The sequence below is a fragment of the Pelecanus crispus genome, chromosome 12, assembly GCF_030463565.1.
Source record: "Pelecanus crispus isolate bPelCri1 chromosome 12, bPelCri1.pri, whole genome shotgun sequence".
Taxonomy (NCBI): domain Eukaryota; kingdom Metazoa; phylum Chordata; class Aves; order Pelecaniformes; family Pelecanidae; genus Pelecanus; species Pelecanus crispus.
In genome coordinates, this window is record NC_134654.1 from 31,884 (window position 1) to 48,161 (window position 16,278).

Here is a 16,278-nt window from a genome sequence, read left to right on the forward strand (position 1 = left end):
TCGGCAACATGACCGGGTAGGAAATTAAACTTCATTTATCTAGAGTATAAATAGAAAAAGATAGATGCTATGCTAAGGTATGTAGGAAAACAGCTTGTTACATGCAACAACAATGTTGCTATTGAAAATTATGTGCTGTAGTGTTCTATCAAAAAAGACCAAAATGCTATAAGGGTTGGGCTTCACTTCTAGAAATACCACAGGTACTACCTAACTGTCCTGGTTTCACTAGTATAACAAAATCTACTACTTAAAGGCAACATTTCCCCCCTTTGGAAGTTTCAAAATCTTCTTTTGAGACTTCCACCTCTCCTACAAAACCCAACTACACATTGAATAATAACATAAATGCTCACTAACAAAATCACTACAACTATTATTAATCCAATTATTAATTAACAAAGATAAATCTGGAATCCAGGAAGTTAACCATTTCCAAACTTACCCAAACCCTAAGGACATGTCGTCTTTCTGAATTTTGTGAAAAACCCGTGTTTGTTCCCAAATCTTATTCAAATCCGTGGTTACCCTTCCTGATTGGTCAATATAGGTACAACAACTGCTGTTAATAATGGTACATGCCCCTCCTTGAGAAGCTAATATCATATTCTAGTACCGTTCTATTCTGTGTTGTAATAGTAGCTAGGTCTAAGGTAACCCACGTTTGTTTACAGTCTGGTTCAAAGTAAAATACCCACAAACTCCATGTTCGATTCATGAATTGTTCTAATGTTAACCTCAGAGAGCTTTCACTTGGTTTTTCCACAGTCCTCTTATCTGGCGGAAGTCCCTTCTTAATCTGGGTGTAATGAATCCTGGGTCCTATTCCATCAGGCTTGACTGCAGTATACGTAGTCAGGAGCACTTGAAAGGGTCCTTTCCAATGTTCTTTTAAAGGTTCGTGATTCCAGGTTCTCAGATAGACCCAGTCTCCTGGTTGAATCTTATGGACTGCAGTATCTAACTTCAAAGGTGTTCTCGACTGTAGGTGCCTGTAGAGAGAAGACAAAACCTTTCCTAGAGCGATCAAATATTCCTTAAGGTACCGTTTTCCCATTAATTCTATAGATCCTGGCTCATGGTTTATACTTTGGTAAGGTTTCCCATATAATATTTCAAAAGGGCTAACCTTTTCTCTAGATCTCAGTGTAATCCTTGCTCTCAACAATGCCGATGGGAGAGCATCCGGCCACTTTAATTGTGCCTCCTGACAAATTTTATTTAGTTGTCTTTTAATTGTTTGATTCATTCTTTCTACCTTTCTGCTAGACTGCAGCCTCCATGGTGGGTGTAAATCCCATTTTATTTCTAATATTTTTGCTAATGTTTGAAGTACCTTTGCTACAAAAAGTAGTCCTCGATCCGAGGACATTCCAATTGGAATCCCAAAACAAGGTATTATTTCTTTCAATAATACCTTAACTACCTCTCTAACCTGGTTGGTGGGACAGGGAAAAGCTTCTGGCCACCTGGAAAATGTATCCACTGATACCAATAGCTACCGATACCCGCTTTGCCTGGGAAGTTCTGAGAAATCTATTTGCCAATACTAGCCTGGTGTATTTCCCTTTTTAGTTTTCCCAGGCGGAGGTCTAAGTTGTGTTTGCAGATTGTTTCGCTGACAGATTTCACACTTCTGAATGATGCTCTTGGCTGCATTTCCCATCCCTATACTTAGAACATAAAGTTTAACATTGTCTGTAAGAGCTTCTATTCCCCAATGTGTTTTCTTATGCTCTTTTTCGATTAATTCTCTCATAACAGTTGGGGTCACTACTGCTCGGTCATCGTTTGTAATCCCCAATCTGTCTCGATTCTTTTCTGCATTAAGCAATTTAGCTAACTGATTGTCCTCCTTATTATAGTCCGGTGGTCCCTTCAGGTTTTCGTATTTTTCAGGCCATATTCCAAGGACCTGTTCGGCTGCTGCTCTCTTAGCTGCCAAATCCGCTTGTCTATTTCCAACTACTTCAGGAGCATTCCAAAATTGACGAGCTTTACAATGCATAACTGCCACTCGCTCGGGCAGTTTGATAACTGGCAACAATTTTCCTATTAAGTATCCATAATTAATGGGTGTACCTTATGATGAAAGGAGACCTCTCTCTTTCCATATGGCCCCATGTGCATGAACAACACCAAATGCATACTTAGAGTCTGTCCATATAGTCACAATCTTTCCTTCTGCAAGTTCTAGTGCTCTTATTAGGGCTACTAGCTCCGCCTTCTGGGCTGATGTATTAGCCGGGAGAGCTTTAGCTTCTAATTCTTGTATTTCCTTTCCTCCAATCACAACAGCATATCCTGCTCTCCGAACTCCATCAATAGCTTGACTGCTTCCATCTATGAACAGATTTAGTTCAGCCTGTTCCAGGGGGGTACCTTTCAAGTCCGCCCTGCTGGAATATACCGGTTCAATTGTTTGTAGAAAATCGTGTTCTAATTCTGTTTCTCCAGGCGGTGGTATCGGGGTGGTTGGATTCAGAGTTGTAGTCACTTTTAGTTCCACATCGTCTTGTTCTAGCAGCATGGCCTGATATTTCATCATCCGGCTAGGGGACAGACAGTGTCCCCCCTTTTGTTCCAAAATGGTCGTAACTGCATGCGGTACTTGTGCTGTTATCTGTTGTCCCAAAGTCAGTTTCCTAGCCTCTTGAATAAGTAGCGCCGTTGCAGCAACGAGCTCATAGACATGAAGGCTGCCCCTTACTCACTTGATCCAGTTGTTTAGAAAAATATCCCACGGGGTGTTTCCAGGATCCAGCCTTTTGAACCAAAACACCCAATGCGACATGCTGCCTGTCACCTACAGACAGGTCGAATGGTTTCTCCAAATTTGGAAGTCCCAAGGCGGGTGCTGACATCAAATCTCATTTTAGTTGATGGAAGGCTTTGCGGCACTCAGGTGTCCATTCCAAGATTTCTCCCGTCCCTTTCGCTGCTTCATATAAAGGTTTAGTGGTCAGTCCAAAATTAATAATCCATAATCGACACCACCCCGCCGTTCCAAGAAATGCCCTCAGTTCTCGTTTTGATCTGGGTTCTGGTATCTGACAAATAGCTTCTTTCCTCTCGGTCCCCAAACTCCGCTGTCCTTTGGTAATGGTAACACCCAGATAGGTGACCGTGTGTTGGGCAATTTGTGCCTTCTGTTTTGACACTCTGTATCCCATTGTTCCCAAGAAGGTCAAAAGATCAATAGTATATTGTACAGATTCCTCCTGTGTTTGAGTTCCCAGGAGGATATCATCTACGTATTGCAGTAAAGTCACTCCCTTATTGTCCTTCTGCCAGCTTTCCAATTCCTTAGCCAATTGATTCCCAAAGATTGTAAGGCTAGTCTTGAACCCTTGAGGGAGGACAGTCCAGCATAATTGAGTTTTTCGACCCATTTTAGGGTTTTCCCACTCAAAAGTAAATAATTTTTGATTCTCAAATTCCAAGGGTATACAAAAGAAGGCATCTTTTAGATCCAATACCGTGACCCACTGATCCGTCTTTTTAATGGCAGTCAGTAAGGTATATGGATTTGCTACCACCGGGTGGACGTCTTGTACTATTTGATTAATTGCCCTCAAATCCTGTACTAACCGGTACTCATCTGCGTGTGGCTTTTTCACTAGTAAAATTGGGGTATTATATTCTGACTGACATTCCCGTAATAATCCATGGGTTACAAATGTCTCTATTAGAGGTTCCAAACCTTTTCTACTTTCCAATTTTATAGGATACTGCTTTCGCCTTACCGGTCGTGCCCCTGGCTTTAATATGATGTTCACCGGTTCTGCAGCACGGGATTGTCCTTGTATCCTGAAGACCCATACCAAGGGTGTTACTGCATTCAGTACTTCTTCCGGAACAGTTTCAGGTTCCGAGTTCTCTCGTATTTCTTCCTGTAACAGAAACACTTGCGCCCCCAAGGCTTTTTCTTCAGGTATTTGTACTTGTATATTACCCCCTTCAAACACAGTCTAGGCATTCAATAATAAGTAATTCATTCAATAATAAATAATAAGAGAGTACACAGGTCTCTTACAGCTCTCGCGAGACAAGGCCACCTAGATGCGTAGCCTCGCTCGCTCATGTGCTCCGCGACTACAAGGAGGGATCCCTCCTCACCCGCAGAAGCAGGTGCTGTCTTGCCCGCAGTGGGAGGCAGCCACCAGCTGGACCCTCTTTAGTGTATTCTTCAGCTGCTTTACTTGTCTCTGGCCTTGCCATCTTCAGCTGCAGCAGCTCCCGGCCACAGCCAGGAAGCGCTCTGCCTGCCCCTTTTCGCCCGTGCTGCCAGGAGAATGGGGCCAAAGGCAACCCACACAAACCCGAGCCAGATGCAGTCAACAACATCCCTGGAGAGGAACCGACAACAGAGTCTTCAGCGCTGCCTCTGGGAGAGGGATAGAACAAGCCACCGTTATCCACACCGATAACCGACCGTAGCTCTCCTCAGGCCGGAACCCCTCCTTTGGCACGAGCTCCTTCCCCAAACCGACACTAACAGCACCTGCATTTATGGAGAATACAGCGTGTTCAAGGGCCAGCCTGTGGCCGTGAGGACAGCGTTTGGGGGCCGTCTGTGGCTACGGGACAGGCTTCAGAGGAGCTGCCGGAGCTGGGGGCAGCTGCACGGGGCGAGCAGGGCTGGAGGAGTTCTGTGGAGTTGGGGAGGCACCCAGCACCTTTTCCAGGGGGTGGGAAGGTCTCCAGGTGGGGAGGCACCCAGCGCCTTTTCCAGGGGGTGGGAAGGTCTGCAGGTACCCAGAGGGGTGGGGACAGCCATCTCCTGCCCCTCTCCACCAGCTCTCACAAAAGCCCTGGGACCTGCCCTGACGGGGCCCGACACCAACCAACCGTCAGCTGGTCCCACCGCTGGGTTGCAAACGTCCTTGCGACTCGTCGGCGCTCTCGGACAGGCGTGCCCCAGCAGCACCATCCCCCAGGGCTGTGGCCCTTTTGCACAGAGGGGCCATCACCATCAGGCCCCACCCCCGGGGCTCCTCCAGCCCCAGCCCACACCTGCAGCCATGGCCCCCGACACCCACCACATAACCTGCTCCCCTGGACTCTCTGGCAGCCGCTCACCAAGTACAAAGCACTGCGCACACAGCCCCATAAGCGCAAAGCAAGCATTTATTCGTTAATGCCTACAAGTCCTCGGAGCAAGTCTGCTACGGGCTTGGTGCCTGTACGCTCCCTCCTTCCCCTGGCACAATTCGGCAGTCGTTACCGGAGCAGCCAATACGGAAAACAAAGAGAGCGCGATGGGGAGCTGGGCAGAGGAACGGAAAGAAAACATAAAATGAGGGAGAAAGACAGAGGAGCAGAGAAAGAAAGGCAGCGAGATGCACACATCGTTAAAAAAAAGGCACAAGGAGCCCTACAGGGACACAGCGGAAGAACAAACAGGGTCAGGGAGCAGGCCAGAGGGAAAGAGAGAGAAAGTGACGAACAGGTAGCCGAACAGCCGGATCGAGAGAGAACCGGTGTGAGAGGAATAAGGGAGGGAGGGAGAGAAAAAGATAGAGAACGAGCCAGAGGGATTGAGGGAAGAAGAGAGGCGCGGATCAGGACAGAGAGAGGGGAGGAGGAAAAAGCAGCGCTGGGCTGCAGGATGACAATAAAGGGAGCAGGACACAGGGGAATAACGGGACAGCAAGCTGGGCAGGGGGGTGTAGCAAGAAACAATGGGACAGGCAGCAGTACAGAGATATACAGGCAAAAAGTTAGGGTGAGGATGGAGGGCAGGGAGAAGAAGAGAAAACGGACAGGGAGCGGGGCACAGATGGAGAAAAACATGAGAGACAGAGAGTAGAGGAGAGGGACAGGACCAAGGCTGACAAAGGGATAGGGAGAGAAAGAGAAGGAAGGAAGGAGAGCGATAGGAAGGCAGGGACACGGAGTGGCACGTACAGGCGCAGTGAGGAAGAGAACACCAGGGAACAGGCCAGAGAACGTCGGGGGTGCAGTAAAGAGACAGATACAGATCAGGACAAAGAGATGGAAAAAGGAAAAAAACAGCAATGGGCTGCAGGACCAAGACAGAGAATGGGAAAAAAAAAAAAAAAAAGAGGGAGAGGGAGAGGGAGCAGGACAAAAGTACAGAAAGAAAAAGGGAGCGGTAGAACAAGCGAGATGAAGGAAGAGAGGAAGAGGGAGTGGGAGAGAAGAAGAGAAAGGAGAAGAGAGGTGCAGGGAAGGGGCAGGGGGGACGGAACTCGCAGCAGCATGGGAAAGCGAGTGGGCCAGGGGCGGGGCAGGGAGGGACCCGGACACACGGGAGGGGAGACAGGGCCCCGAGGGCCCGGGACTCACCGCAGCTCTCGCTCTCGGCAGAATTTGCCAGTTCAGATGCTGCTTTCTCCTTCTCTCCTCCCTTCCTCTTCTGTAACTCCAGTCACTTGGCTGGCCTCCCCCTGAGAGAATACACGGGGCTCTCACAGCTCTCACAAGACCACGTGGCCAGCGGGCAGGTGACACCCCCACACCCACAAATGGGCTCGCTCGCCTCAACGGGGCTCCTGCCCACCGCCCACCACGCCCAGCACCCTGCCGCGCTGCAGTGGCTGTTACCGACAGACAGCACCGACGAGCACATGGACGCTCCCCTGCATGCGCGGCTGCCAAGCTGCAGTGGTCACCAGACAGCAGCAGCATCTTGAAAGTTCTTTTCTGATTATTCCATAGAATGAGACATGAATAAAAAGTGAGAAAACTCATGGGTTGAGATAAAAAGAGTTCAACCGCCAACCACCAGTAAGGCAAAGAGACCTTCTTTTTTAAGGCAAAGAGACCCCTGCGGCCTGTGACCCCCTTGATGTCCCCCTCTGATGTCCCCCATCCCTCCTGTGACCCCCAATGTCCCCCTGTGACCCTCCAATGTCCCCCTGTACCACCTATGACCTCCCTGATGTCCCCCCAGGACCCCCGATGTCCCCCATCCTTCCTATGACCCCCAATGTCCCCCTGTCCCCCCAGGACCCCCGATGTCCCCCATCCCTCCTGTGACCCCCAATGTCCCCGTCTCCCCATGAACCCCTAATGTCCTCCCCATGACCCCCGATGTCCCCCATCTCCCCCGCAAGGTCCCCCCCCCAGCCCCCCACTCACCCCTGCGGCCCAGTGCACTCGATGTGGAAGCTGAGGACATGCAGGGGGGAGGCCAAGCCAGGGCCCCTGAGGGGGTGTCCCCACAGTGCTGCCACAGCCCACATCCGCCTCCAGCTGGCAGAGGGAGGCGGGGGGGGGGGGGCGCAGGGGGGCCCCCCGCAGCCGGAACTGCCCCTGCCCCACCTCCACCCAGCAGCAGCCCACCAGCCCCGCGTCCACCATGAACCTGGGGGAGCCGGTCAGGGGGCACTCGGGTGGGGGGCAAATGGGGGACGCGGGGGGCGAACTCCCCCCCATGGGGAGCACAACTCTTGTACAAGCCAGTGGAGAATCCACAGAGACAGCTGGGGGGGGGCTCCCAGGGCTTTGGGGGACTCAGAGGAGTTTTGGGGGTGTTGGGGAGGTGTTGGGGGGGCACGGAGCCCCCTCCTGCCATGGGGAGCACAACTCTTATAGGAGGCACTAGAGAATCCCCGGGCGTAGCTGCGGGGGGGTGGGTGTGAGGGGGTGTTCGGGGGGTGCCGGGGGGGTCCCCGACTCACCGGGGGGCCCCATGACGTAGAAGTAGGGGGCGAAGCCATGGACGTGGAGGCAGACGCTGTTGCCAGCCGCCGTCACCCCAAACATGCAGAGGATGGGGACGGGGCTGTGGGTGGCCCCCGGCATCCCGGGGAGGGAGGACCCTGGGAGAGGGGGCACAGCTGGGTGAACCCCGCCGAACGGGGGAGACGGAGGGGGGGGGGGGGGGGGGGGCGTACAGCTGCATCACCTCCCCCAGCGGGGGGGGGGGGGTTGGGTGCCCCGCTGGGACCCAGGGGAGCCCCCTCTGAGGGACCCATGGGTCTGGGTGGCCCCCGAAGGGCAATTCCCGCCTCCCTTCGGCGATTCCCAGCACTCTTCGGCGATACCCGCCGCCCCTCGGCGATTCCCGCGAACCTTCGGGGATTCCCCGCCTGCCTTCGGCGATTCCCGGCACTCTTCGGCACTCCCCGCCTCCCTTCGGGACTCCCCGCCTCCCTTCGGCACTCCCCGCCGCCCTTCGGCAATTCCCGCCTCCCTTCGGCAATTCTCGGCACTCCCCGCCTCCATTCGGCAATTCGCGGCACTCTTCGGCGATTCCCGCCGCCCTTCGGCACTCCCCGCCGCCCTTCCGCGATTCCCGCCGCCCTTCAGAACTCCCCGCCTGCCTTCGGCGATTCTCGCATCCCTTCGGCACTCCCAGGCTCCCTTCGGCAATTACCGCCTCCCTTCGCCCATTCCCGCCGCCCTTCGGCAATTCCCGGTACTCCTCGGCAATTCCCTCCTGCCTTCGGCGATTCCCACCGCCCTTCGGCAATTCTCGGCACTCCCCGCCGCCCTTCGGCGATCCCCGCCGCCCTTCAGCAGTTCCCGGTACTCTTCGGCAGTTCCCGCCACCCTTCAGCACTCCCCGCCTCTTTTCGGCACTCGCCGCCGCCCTTCGGCACTCCCCGGCACTCTTCGGCGATTCCCGCCGCCCTTCGGTGATCGAGCGGGGCTGGGGCTGCAGTACCAAATTTTGGTCACCTGGTGGCAGCACCGAGACACGGGAAAGAGCCCCACTGCGCATGCGCGGAGCCAGAGCTCCGCGACCGCATTTCCTGCACCATGTGTAAGCACAGAGCGCGGCAAAGCGCATGCGCGGGGCTGCCGCTGCAGGAGCCGCTTTGGAGCGCCGGGCGGCCGCAGCGTCTTCAAAATTCTTTTCCGATTATTCCGCAGAATGAGAAAAGGCTGCTACCTCAGCCCCGTTTAGACCACCCAAAGGCGGCAGCTACTGACTGCGGGGGGTCCAAGAGCAGGGCTTGTATTGCTCTGCCCGCTTCCCACTCGCAGCCCACGCGGCACGGCGTGCGCTGCTTCCATTGCCAGAAGCATCCCAGGGCTCGACCATGGCAGCCCCGAGCAGCATCCGGCTGCTCCGAAAGCCCGGGCACGGTTTCTGTCCGTGCCCCCTACACCCCATTACCTTGAAAGCAGAAGCAGCACAAGGAACCGCTAACGGGTTTTCTTTTTGCCCTTTGCAGTAAGCGCCCAGCATTGCTGTATTGCTCTGCACATACAATCTGGGTCACGCCAGATGCTGCAGAAAGATTAAAACAAAACAAACGAACCAACCAAACAAAAAGCAGCAACACACATGGCATCCTCAAGGCAGGTGAGAAGAGACGAAAGCTGCTTTGTGTCAGGGGGCAGATACGTTCATCGGGAAACAGCACGCCCAAGCAGACCGGATGCGAATGAGCAACACGCTGGCGAGGCCTGGGCTTTGCTGTTTTCCTTGCACCTGTCCTCACCTCTGTGCTATCGGAACTCTGCTCTCCTCATCCCGCCTACACACGAGGAAGGTTTCCTGTGCAGGGCTTGTCCATTAGCTAAGAACACTGCATCGTGTATTCCGCAACGGCCCTTTAGTCAGCTGGGGTCAGCTGTCCCGCCCGTGTCCCCTCCCAACCCCTCGTGCCCCCCAGCCCGCTTGGCGGCGGGGCGGTACGAGGAGCCAAAAAAGCCTCGACTCTGTGCAAACGCTGCTCGGCGGCGCTAAAACACCAGTGTGTCATCAAGGCTGTTCCCAGCACAAATCCAAAACAGTGGAGGAGGGAGACAGGGGTGGGACCGGGCTGCAGGGAAGTGTCTGGGGGGCTGCGGGCCCAGAAGCAGAGGGGTTACGGGGGGCAGTGCCCAGGATGGTGGGGCAGAGGCAGGGGCACCTCCCCGGGGAAAAATAACTCACCTGGGGGAAAACCTCGTGCAGGGGGATGCTCGGGTGGAAAGCATTCGGGAGGGCAGGGAGACACACAGAGGGGGATGGGGAGGAGGAGGGCGACACGGACAGACAGAGGGGTATGTGCGGGTGAAAGGTGCACGGGGGGACACGTGTGGGGATGACCTATGCCAGGGGGTCCACCCAGCATAATCTACAGCAGGTAACTCACCTGGGACAACCCGCAGCAGGTGTTCCGCTCCGTGTAACTGACCCACACCAGATCCATGCTGGATAACGCTCAGCAGTGCACCTTAAACTGCCAGCATTTCACGCCAAATTTAGCCCAGTGGTTGGGGTCTGTTTGGGTTTTGTTGGGTTTGGTTTTTCTTTTTTTTCCTCTTTGTGGCTTTTTTTTTTTTTTGCTTTTCCACTATATAAAACTGGCATTTCCTTGCTTTTCCAAAAATATTCAATTCTGGGGTTTTTCAGTGCTTTTCCACAACATAAAAATTGGTGATTCTTGCTTTTGGTTTTGTGCTTGAAAAAGAAAGGTTATTTTGGGTTTTTTTTTTTGTTTGTGTTTTGGGGGGGTTTTTTGTTTGTGTTTGGTTGTTTTGTTTTTTTTTTTTGCTCTCCGGATGCACGTATCCAGGTGCATTTGGCTTTCCTGGGAGCCCCAAATTGTTGGGTGTCATCCCCCCACCCCCCAGCTTGTTCTTTTTTTCCCCACATTGCAGACCCAGAATCAGGGGGTTTGGGGTGTTTTTGTGCGGTGGCGGCGGCTCCCACTCTGCATGTGTGGCCCCATGGGGGAAAGTCCCCACTTGGGAGAATCACTTTACACTTACGTATCTACACACGTTCATATATTCAGGGAATATATATGGTTTTTATATAGCTTTTCTATTTACACTTATGTAAATCTAAACAAATATATATTATGTTTACACTTTTATATATTTACACATACATCTATTGTCTTGTTGCTGATGAAAATTACAGCCGGCAAAGAGAAGAGAGGAAAAGGAGAGGTCAGGCAGCAACAGAGGTCTGCAGGTTACTGTCAGTCAACACTGGACTCTCTTTAAAAAAAAAAAAAAAAAAAAAAACAAACAAACAAAAAAAACCACAAAAACCACACCACAACACCACACAAAACAACCCAAACAAACAAACAAAAATAAAAACGAAACCCTGAAACCCCCCAAACATCAAAACCCAACACACAAAAACCAAGCAACAACAAACCAAAACCATGACGACGTACCTTTTTTTCTTTCGGAGCTCATCCCTGTCTCACCGCGCTGTCTTGTCAGAGCATGAAGCGCAGGCGATCTGTATCCCGATGACATCTGCACGTGACGAATACACGTTCCGAAGTAGCCCAGATCTCTACGACTGCTATCATCGTTGTAGTTTTAATAACCATAATTCAGTTTTATTGACCAACGCATTTACTTTTAAACGTAGCCTCTCCTGGGGCGGGGGGGAGGGGGGAACCCAAATGTCTTAGAGACTGAAAAAAAATGACAGTTCAGAGCTCCCAACCACGAGGGAGCAGTGAGGAAATTCATGAAAGTGAAGACAAACAGCAGCAACATTAAGCAAAATTTGGCTTCAATTCTGATCACGTACTTAAGAGACTCTCCAAGTCTACACCTCAATCCTATGAATGACCAGTCCTTTGTTGGAAAGGCAAACTTTTTTTACTTCAAAGTCCTAGATCGAAGGTTCCATGGAACAGAATGCGGATTGAGCCACAGGACAACACACCACCAACATTCTAATGAAAGCAAACAAAGAAACAAAAAAAATCACACCAAAATCAAGTTTAAGCATCGGTTTCCATCACGTGTCATTCATTATGCTTCTACTGGCATCTAGCTGCTCAAAAATTAACTACACCAACACCACATGCTACTAAAAATTTAGCGATGCACAGAAAAATAAAAGGCTATTTCCAACTTGCCCATAAAACTCGTATGAACAAACAGAAGAGAAACACTTGACCCTAACGAAAGTAACATGCAGCTCTTAACTAATCCCAGATGAAAGTTTGTTCTTTTACCTGAAAGGAAAACATTCGTGATTCCCAAGGGACCGATGCAGGAACCAGGCATGCTCCAGTAACTGAAATTTTTCGTCAGCTTTTTGGCACTGGCAGCGGACTTGCCTTTTCTCTCGGTTTGACGTGGAGTATCTGTAGGGCCCTCGAACTCACAAAGGTTTCTCAGCCCGACTTGCGCCGAGAGCGGCAGAGGCTGCCCAGCCCCAGCAAGGAGCAGCCAGGGATGGGATGGGACGGGGCTGCCTCTGCTCACCCCGGCCGGGCAGGGGCTCGGCCCCAAAACCCTTCAACGACCCCACTGCAGCATTTGTCCCAGGGCCGTTTCCACCCCCGCCGGCCCTGCAGAGAGATGGAGCAAGAAAAAGTTGGGTCCGTGAGCAGGACGGAGGGAGAGAGAGATGGGGGGGAGTGGAGGAGAGGAAGAAGAAAGGAAGGACAAAGACGGTGACAGAGAGAGAGAAACACTGGGGCAGAAGGAGAGACAAAGAAAAAAAGGCAGAGAGGAAGAAAGCTAGGAGATGGGGAGCGTGGGGAAGAAGGACAAGGAGCAGGACACAGCTTGTCCGAGAAAGACAGGGAGCAAGACAAGGCGATACAGAGAGAGAAAAAAGGGACAGGAAGGCAGGACAAAGTGCAAGACAGGCAAAAATTAGAGCCAGGAAGCAGGACAGAGACGGAGGGAGAAAGGCCTAGAATGGGTAACAGGACAGAGAGGGCGGGGGGGGAAATCCAGCACCAGGCTGCAGGACAGAGATGGAAAAATTAAACACAGAGACACAGGGAGCACGACAGAATGACAGAGAGAGAAAAAAGGGACGGAGAGCAGGACAGCATTGGAGGGAAAAACACAACTGTGATGAGCAGTGGGACAGAGAGACATGGAGATCCAAAAAGAGAGAAAGGAAAGAAGGGACAGCCAGCTGGACAGGGGGACACAGTTAGAAAGAATGGAAGAGGGAATGGAGCAGAGAAAAAGACAGAAAAGACAGTGAAAGGAAGCAGGGCAGAGGGACAGCAAGAGGAAAAAAAGAAAGGGACAGAGTGCTGGACAGAGATGTAGAAAAAAGCAGCAGGGACAGAGGACAAGGCGCAGAAAGAGTGACAGGGAGCAGGGCAGATGGGGTGGGAGTAGGGGAAACCAGGGCAGCAGCAGGATGGAGATGGAGGAGAAAAAAAAACACCTGGGACGGTCAACAGGACAGAGACAAACGTGAATATGGGCAGGGAGTGGGACAAAGGAAGACAGCGAGAAACGACGGGATAGAAAGCGAGACAGAGCAGCAGACAAGAATAATGACAATAAGAGAGAGAGAAAGACAAAGACCTTGAGAAGCACATGGGGCTGGAGAAAGAAAGAGAGGTATTAGGAGCCCTGCAGAGAGACAGAGGACAACAAAAACTAGGGCCGGAAGCAGACGGTGAGCTACATAATGAAAAAAAGCAGCGACAGTGAGCAAGACAAAGGGAGAGGGGGAGAGAAAGAGAAGGAAGGAAGGAGGGAGATAGGAAGGCAGGGACACGGAGCAGCACGTACAGGCGCAGAGGAAGAGGATGCTAGGGAACAGGTCAGAGCAATTGTGGGGAAAAACGGATAGATGCAGATCAGGACAAAGAGATGGAAAAGGAAAAAAACACAATGGTTGCAGGACAGAGAAAGAGAATGAAAAAAAACAGGGAGAGGAAGCAGGACAGAAGAACAGAGAGGCAAGGAGAGGTAAAGGGACTGGGATACACAAGAGGGGAGACAGGGCCCAGGACCCACCGCAGCTCTCACGCTCAACACTGCCGGGAGAATTTGCCAGTTCAGATGCTTCCTTCTCCTTCTCTCCTCCCTTCCTCTTCCGTAACTCCGGTGGCTCGACTGTCCTCCACCTAAGAGGATACATGGGTCTCTTACAGCTCTCACGAGACAAGGCTGCCCAGACACGTAGCCTCGCTTGCTTGTGCGCTCTGCAACTACAAAGAAAGATCCTTCCTCACCCGGAGAGGCAGGCGCTCTCTTGCCCGCAGCGGGAGGCAGCTGCCGGCTGCACCCTCTTTATTTTATTCTTCAGCTGCTTTACCCTTTTCTGCCATCACCAGCTTCAGCCGCGGCAGCTCTCCCCCACAGCCAGCAAGGGCTCCGCCCATCTTCTTTTGCCCCCACACCGCTAGGAGAGTGAGGCCAGGCACAGACAACCCATGCCAGTCTGAAGCTGGGGCAGTCAACGGCATCTCTGGGGAGGAACGGGCAACCAGGTCCTCAGCGCAGCCTCTGGGAGGGGGAAAGAACAACCAGCGGCCATTATTACCAGAGCCTGCCCCCGGCCACAGCCCCTCCTTATGCAGGGACCTCTGCAGACACCGCTCCTTCCCTGCACTGCTGCTATGCACATTAAGGGAGGATCCAGCGCATTCGAGGGCCAGCTTCCAGCCTTCACGACAGGCCTTGGGGGTGATCTAGGGCTACAGGACAGGCTTCAGGGCAGGTGCTGGAGCTGGGGGCAGCTGCATGGGCTCAGTGGGCCCAGGGGGGGCTCAGGGCGAGCTCTGGCGAGTTGGGGACGTGCCCGGCGTCTGCGCCTGGGGCATGTCCTCCTCCTTCCCTCCTATCGCCGCTCTCTCTCGGGGAACTCCCTGGGGCTGCCCCGACCCTGCTCGCCCCCAGCTGCCCGGCAGCCTACCGCAGCGGCAGCTTTGAAGCTTCCCCTCCCGCCACCCCCGGGTGCCCGGCGGGCAGCAGACACCCCTGCACCCACCGAAGGGGCTCGCTCACATCACATCACATCACATCACATCGCCGCTGCTCCCGGCCCTCGCCCGCCACCGGCAATCGCGCCCGCCGCGCCGCCATGCCGCTCCCGCACACCGCGCATGCGCCGGACACCGACGGCGCGCCGTAGGGGTCACACCCGGCGCGCGAACGCCGGGACGCAGCACTGCGCTTCGGCCGCCAGGCTGCCGCGTGACTGGGCCGTGCCGCGAAAACTACAGCTCCCGGCATGCTCCGCGCAGGCGACATGGCCGACCGCAAGCTCCGCGCCCAGCACCGCAGCTGCCGGCACGCCGCGAGAGGCAGCCGGCCCCGCTTTCTCCCTTGCGGGGACGCCGCCGTTCCCCCCGCCCGCCGGCGCCCCCGGGAGCCCTGCCGAGCCCTCGGCGCAGCCCCGCGCTCCTCAGGCAGCCCCCGCCGCCCGGCTCCGGCACACGGCGCGGCACCCGCCCTGCGCCCGGGCTCCCCTCGCCGGCAGCTGCGACGCGGCACGACACGGCGCGGCAGCCCCTCGCTCCCCCGCAGGCACCGTCGCCCTCCCGGTCCATCACTCGGCCCCTGCTCACCTTATCCCTCGGTGCAGCTGCAGCCACAGCCCGACAACCGCTTCGCTCCTCCCTTGCCTCACACCGGCCCTTCCACAGCCCCCTGGGGCAGGGCAGGGCAGCCCCAGCAGCCCCAGCCCCTCCACCGGCAGCCACCCCTTTACAGGGAGGGGCCCTGGCCATCAGCCTCACTGCGCGCACCTGGGGCTCCTCCAGCCCCGGCCCACAGCTGGAGCCCAGCAGGAACAGGGGGCCATCACCTGACCCCCACAGCGTGTCACCTCCTACCCTGGGCCCCATCACAGCCCCTTGCCCGGTGCAAAGGGAGCATAAATGCAGCCGCCGAGTGTTTATTCAGTCACACATGTAACAAGGCCCGGTGATACAAAAACTCGCAGATACTATTCTTCAAAGTCCGAACCTCTCCTCAAGAGGAAACGGAGTCTTCAGAAAGTTCCCGAAATAAAACTCAATAGCAACAAAGTTACTATTAAGCAGGCATTCTTTATTACAGCGCTAGGCAGCACTGGGGATCGTTACACCATGAGTGCTCCAACGATTTGGCAAACTTCCAGAGATTTTATACTATCAAATTATACATATTCATATGATTTCTGGGAATTCATCTACATAAACATGAGATTTCTTGGAACTCGTTAACATATGCAAATGTCTAATCCGCAGGCGTAGTCATCCTCTTTGGTGGTCTCCAGGGGTCCTCTGGTGGTCTCCAATAGTCTTCTTCACTTGTCCGCTAGTTGAACTTTTGGGCTTCCTTTGTCCATTTATGGTCATTCGAATTAGCTCATCAGTCCTTTGGCCTCGGAATGCTACGAGACCAGCTCCTTGAGTGCTTATCTCAGCACGGGGGTCCTGAGTCTATGTTATCAGTGTTTTACACAGGAAGCCTAACAAGCTTGCTCAGGGTCTGTTTTAATTGTGCCAGACAAGGAGTCACATTCTTCGAAATATCTGTCTCAGCAGATAACTAAAACTATCTGAGTCAGGTATTGTCAGAGGTTTAGCCCTTTCATTCCCCCCTTTTCTTTAAACTTTGTATATTCCTTTACAAAGTTTCTAA

General features: G+C 53.4%; 1 pseudogene; it reads right to left on the bottom strand.

The window, feature by feature from the left end:
- Positions 1-2,870: 2,870 nt before the first annotated feature.
- Positions 2,871-16,278, bottom strand: part of LOC142594697 (uncharacterized) — a 32,256-nt pseudogene continuing 18,848 nt past the window's right edge.